At 41.5% G+C, this 6000-nt stretch overlaps 1 pseudogene; it reads right to left on the bottom strand.

Moving 5' to 3' along the window:
• Nucleotides 1-2328: 2328 nt before the first annotated feature.
• On the bottom strand, nucleotides 2329-3326 carry LOC118983670 (glyceraldehyde-3-phosphate dehydrogenase-like; annotated as a pseudogene).
• Between the last annotated feature and the right edge of the window lie 2674 nt (nucleotides 3327-6000).

A 6000-nucleotide genomic window follows, 5' to 3' on the forward strand; every position in this document is an offset into this window, starting at 1 on the left:
CATATAGTCCAGCAATCCCACTTCTGGGTTTATGTCCAAACTTATTGAAAGTAGAATTTCAAAGAGATATTTGTATATCCATGTTCATGGCAGCATTATTCACAATAGCCAAGAGGTGGAAGCAACTCAAATATTCATCATCAAATAAGTAGTTAAGCACAGCATGGTATATACACTCAATAGAATATTATTCAGCCTTTTAATAAAAGGAAATCCTGTCATGTGCTACAACATGAATAAAACTTGAGGATATTATGAGAAGTGGAATAAACACATCACAAAAGACACTATAGGTTTCCTCTACAGTAGTCAGATTCAGACTCAGAAGGTAGGATGGTGATTTCCAGGGGGTGATGGGAGGGAGAAGCGGGAAGTTGTTTGGTGGGTACAGAGTTCTAGTTTTTGCAGGATGAAAAAGTTCTGGAGAGCCATTGGTTGACAATGTGAATATACTTAATATTACTGAATTGTACACTTTAAAATGGTTAAGATGATCAATTTTATGTTATATGCTTTTTACCACAGTTATAAAAATACTTGAAAAATGTTGAACAGAAAATATTAGAAGCAAACAATTAGAGGATAAAGATGTTCCCACTAGTATTTGTTATATGAGATTCTATTATTTTTGAATTATCTCACAAAATAAAAAGCTACTTTTTTATTTTATTTTTTGTCTTTTTCTTTTTTAAAAATATTTCATTTATTTATCTTTAGAGGGGAAGGGAAGGAGAGAAGGAGAGAAATATCAACGTATGGTTGCCTCTCATGAGTCCCCTGCTGGGAACTGACCTGCAACCCAGGCATGTGTCCTGACTGGGAATTGAACTTCGGTCGTGTGGTTCACAGGACTGCGCTCAAACCACTGAGCTACACCAGCCAGGGATCAAAAAGCTACTTTTTAAAAAGCTGATGATTAAGTCCCTCCACAGGAGAATGGGTAAAAGAACTGTGGCTTAGCCAATCAAGGGAGGCTACTCAATAATAAAAATGAACTACTGGTAGACACAACAACATGATTGCATTTCAAGAACATTAGGTTCATTGAAAGAAGCCAGACACAAAAGGATAGTGCAGTAAGGTTCTATTTAAATGAAGGTGAAGAACAAGTAAAGAAAAGCCATGGTGATAGAAATCATAAGAGCACTTGCTTCTAGAGGGTGGGGATTGACTGGAAAGTTGGAACTGGGAAACTTTCTGGGGTGACCACTGTATCTTGATTGGGGTATTGGTTACATAGGTGAATACATTTGTTACAAGTCATCTATTTGTACACCAAAGATCTAGGCAATTCCCACAATGCACATTTCACCTCAATATGTAAGTAAAGTTTTAAACAAAAAGTGTAGCTAGAAAAGAATATAGAGCTGTTCCGAGTGCAAAAAACACTGAATATTGGAGGCAACCACGCCTAACAATAAAGGCAAAGGGCACTTCAGTTGATTGAAATGCAAGGAGAAATTTAGATATCACAGTGCTGTTACTCAAGAAGCATTAGGATACTGGAGAAAAGGCCAGAGCTTCAAGAAACTTTAGAAGCATAACCCGAAACCATGTTCAGTGTCTCAAGAATTTTATCAAATCTTACTAAGGTAAAAGCAAGCCTCCTCTTTGGTGCCTTTCCAAAGAAAAGGCTGAAAAATATGGGCATTGAAAGTAATGTTTATTATAGAAAAATAGAAACTATAGATAACAGAAATAAAAATTGAAATAATTAGATAACCACTCTTAACATGTGGTGTTTGTTTAATGAGAAAATTACATAACTTTTTCTTTTAAGATTGTTCCTATCTTTTCTACTACCTAAGTGAAATTCTCACTTTGCAGAAACCTATGGCTGCCTTTCCTGGGGAGGATCCAACAGTTTTATCATGTAATTAATTATATGTGACCCTGGACTCATGGTGTTATCTTAAAAAAATTCTTTCCTCAGTTTTCCTTTTTCTAAAGATGAGAGCAATTAATTTTGTCTTTCAAATGTTAGCATTTATGACTTGGAATATGTTCTGAAATTTCAAGGTAGTATTATTTTTCTAGGAATGATTTCTTCCTACTAATACAAGGCCATCACCTACACCTGTGTAGGAAACATGACTACAAATGGCTAAAAAACATGGGATCTGTATATGCATGTATGTATGTATTTACTTGGGTACAGTTAACTGTATTGATAGTATATGACAAGGTAGGGATCCCTAAGCCCCTCCCCTTCTTCAGGGGGTTTGGGATGGAAACAGTGGAGATCAGAAGATGCCCTGTGTTAGGGACTGATTTGTGGCAAAGACTCCCCCAGCAGCTGTAGGCCTCTCTTCCTCTTGCTGGGGCCTCTTATTCTTTGGAGGGCAAGTGGACCATCAGGTCCACTACCCTGTTGCTGTAGCCAAATTGTAATACCAGACAATGAACTTGACAAAGTGGTCATTGAAGGCATTGTCTGCCCCAGCATTGAAGGTGGAGAACTGGGTGCCACTGTGAAAGTCACAGGAGACAGACTGGTTCTCAATATAGCCAAGGATGCCCTTGAGGGGGCTCTGATGCCTGCTTCACTACCTTCCTGATATTATTGTATTTGGCACCTTCCTCTAGGCAGCAGGCCAGATCCACAACTGACACATTGGAAGCTGGGACATAGGAGGCCATGCCAGTGAGCTTCCCATTCAGCTCAGGGATGAACTTGCTTACATCCTTGACAGTGCCAAGTAGGAGCAGGGATGATGTTCTGAGAAGCATCTCAACCATCTCACCACAGTTTCCCAGAGGGGCCACCCACAGTTTTCCAGGCAACAGTGATGGGAAGGACTGTAGTCATGAGTTACCTCCACAATGCCAGAGTTGTCATGGATGACGTTGGCCAGGGGGGCCAAGAAGTTGGTGGTGCAAGAGGCATTGCTGACAATCTTGAGGGAGTTGTCATACTTGTCATGGTTCACACCCATCAGAAACAAGGGGGCATCCACAGAAGGGGCAGAGATGATGACCCTCTTGGCTCCATCCTTCATGTGAGCCCCGGCCTTCCCCAAGCTAGTGAAGACACCAGTGGATTCCACAACATATTCAGCACCAGCATTACATCCATTTAGTGTTTGTAGGATCTTGCTCCTGGAAGATGGAGATGGGTTTTTCATTGATGACAAGCTTCCTATTTTCAGCCTTGACTCTGCCTTTGAACTTGCCATGAGTAGAGTCATACTGGAACATGTAGACCATGTAGTTGAAATTACTGAATGGGTCATTGATGGCAACAATACCAACTTTGCCATAGTTAAAAGCAGCCCTGGTAACCAGGTACTCAATAGGCCAAATCCATTCACTTTGACCTTCACCATTGTGTCTCAGGGTTGCAGCTGGCACTGTACAGGAAAATGTGGCTGTCTGTTGAACATGAGAAGCAGAGAGCCTGAAACATGGTTTCTAAAAGTGAATACACTAGAGTTTGTAAATTCAATGAGATTGTTCCCATCTGTAGTGATTTTGGTAGGATGTGTACTTATCCAAATGGTTCTGCCACTCACCAAAGCATCTTAGCAATATCTCTAAGCAATATCTGAAAGCTGTGTTAACCCATGATGGATTCTTTTTTTTTAAGTTTATTATTATTATTATTTTTATTGTTGTTCACCTACAGTTGTCCCTACTCCCCCCCCCCAACTCTTCCTTATCACACCCACCTTCACCTCAACACTCAATCCTAACCCCACTGTTGGCTTTGTCCATAGATCCTTTATACAGGCTCCTTGATGACCTTTTCCTTTCTTTCTCTCGTTATCACCCTTCCCCTTCCCATCTGGTTGTTGTCAGTTTTTTTTATTCCAATGTCTCTGGTTATACTGTATTTGCTTGTTTGTTTTGTTGATTAGGTTTCACTTATAGGTGAGATCATATGGTATTTGTCTTTCACTGCCTGGCTTATTTCACTTAACATAATGCTCTCCAGTTCTACCCATGCTGTCGCAAAGGGTATGAGCTCCTTCTTCCTTTCCGTTGTGCAGTATTCCATTGTGTAAATGTGCCACAGATTTTAGATCCACTCATTTACTGATGGGCACTTAGGTTGCTTCTAGTATTTGACTATTATAAATTGTGATGCTATGAACATTGGTGTGCATAGGTTCTTTTGAATTGGTGTTTCAAGATTCTTAGTGTACAGTCCCAGCAATAGAATTGGTGGGTCAAAAGGCAGTTCCATTGTTAGTTTTTTGGGAAATTTCATACTGTTTTCCACAGTAGCTGCACCAGTCTGCATTTCTACCAACAGTGCACTAGGGTTTTCTTTTGTCAACAACCTCACCAGCACTTGTTTGTTGATGTGGTTTTCATGGCCATTCTGACCAGTGTGAAGTGGTATCTCAGTGTGGTTTTAATTTGCATTTCTTTGATGGCTAGTGATAGCGAGCATCTTTTCAAATGTCTCTGGGCACTCTGTATGTCCTCCTTGGACATGTGTCTCTTCAGGTCCTTTGCCCATTTTTTTAAATATATTTTATTGATTATACCATTACAGTTGTTCTATTCCCCCCCTTCATTCCCCTCCACCTGCACCCTCCCTCCCCCACCATTCTCCCCCACTTAGTTTATAACCACGTGTCTCAAGTTCTCTGGATTCTATATTTCCCCCACTATTCTCGCCCTCCCCCTATCTATTTTCTACCTACCCTCTATGCTATTTTCTGTGCCTTCTTCCCCCTTCTCCCCCTCCCACCCCCCTATTTCTAACCCTCCATGTGTTCTTCATTTCTATGGTTCCACTCCTGATCTAGCTGTCCTCTTGGTTTGCTTTTGTTTTAGGTGTGGTTGTTAATAACTGTGTGTTTGCTGTCCTTTCACTGTTAATATTTTTCATCTTCTTTTTCTTATATAAGTCCCTTTAGCATTTCATATAATAAGGGCTTGGTGATGATGAACTCCTTGAACTTGACCTTATCTGAGAAGCACTTTATCTGTCCTTCCATTCTAAATGAAAGTTTTGCTGGATAAAGCAATCTTGGCTGTAGGTCTTTGGATTTCATGACTTGGAATACTTCTTTCCAGCCCCTTCTTGCCTGTAAGGTCTCTTTTGAGAAATCCGCTGACAGTCTGATGGGTACTCCTTTGTAGGTGACTGTCCCCTTATCCCTTGATGCTTCTAGGATTCTCTCCTTCATTTTGGTCTTGGCTAATGTAATTATGATGTGCCTTGGTGTGTTCCTTCTTGGGTCCAACTTCTTTGGCACTCTCTGAGCTTCCTGGATTTCCTGGAAGTCTATTTCCTTTGCCAGACTGGGGAAGTTCTCCTTTATTATTTGTTCAAATACGTTTTCCACTCGTGGCTGTTTCTTTCCCCCTTCTGGTACCCCTATAATTCGGATGTTGGAACGTTTAAAGATGTCCTGGAGGTTCCTAAGCCTCTCCTCATTTTTTTGAATTCTCATTTCTTCATTCCTTTCTGGTGGGATGTTTTGTTCTTCCTTCTGGTCCATTCCATTGATTTGAGTCCCCGTTTCCTTTCCATCACTATTGGTTTCCTGTGCATCTCCCTTCATTTCAATTAGTTTAGCCTTCATATGTTCCTCTAATTTGTGACTTTGTTCCTCTAATTTGTGACTATAATCTACCAATTCTGTGAGCATCCTGATAAATAGTGTCCTGAATTGTGCTTCTGAGAGGCTGGCAATTCCTTGGTCGCTTAGAGTTATTGGCTCTGGGACTTTGAGTTCTTCTCGCGCCATCTTTTGGGTTGTTTGTGCCTGTTCCATAGCAGGATCAGAGCCCTAAAGTGTTCACTAGAACAGGGCAACTAAGTCGCTGGGTTGTGATGTTGTATGTGGGGGCGGGGTCAAAGAGGGACAATGGCTCTCACTGGTATTGCAGGGCAACTGAGTCGCTGGGTTGTGACGCTGTATGTGGGGGCGGGGTCAAAGAGGGACTATGGCGTCCTGTCCGCCGCCTTCCGCCACGGCCCTCACCGGTGCCGCAGTTGCTGCCGTCACCGGGCCCACGCGTTTCGTCCCACTGCACGCGAGT

The sequence above is a fragment of the Sturnira hondurensis genome, unplaced genomic scaffold, assembly GCF_014824575.4.
Source record: "Sturnira hondurensis isolate 20B ecotype Veracruz unplaced genomic scaffold, ASM1482457v3 Scaffold0002840, whole genome shotgun sequence".
Lineage (NCBI taxonomy): Eukaryota > Metazoa > Chordata > Mammalia > Chiroptera > Phyllostomidae > Sturnira > Sturnira hondurensis.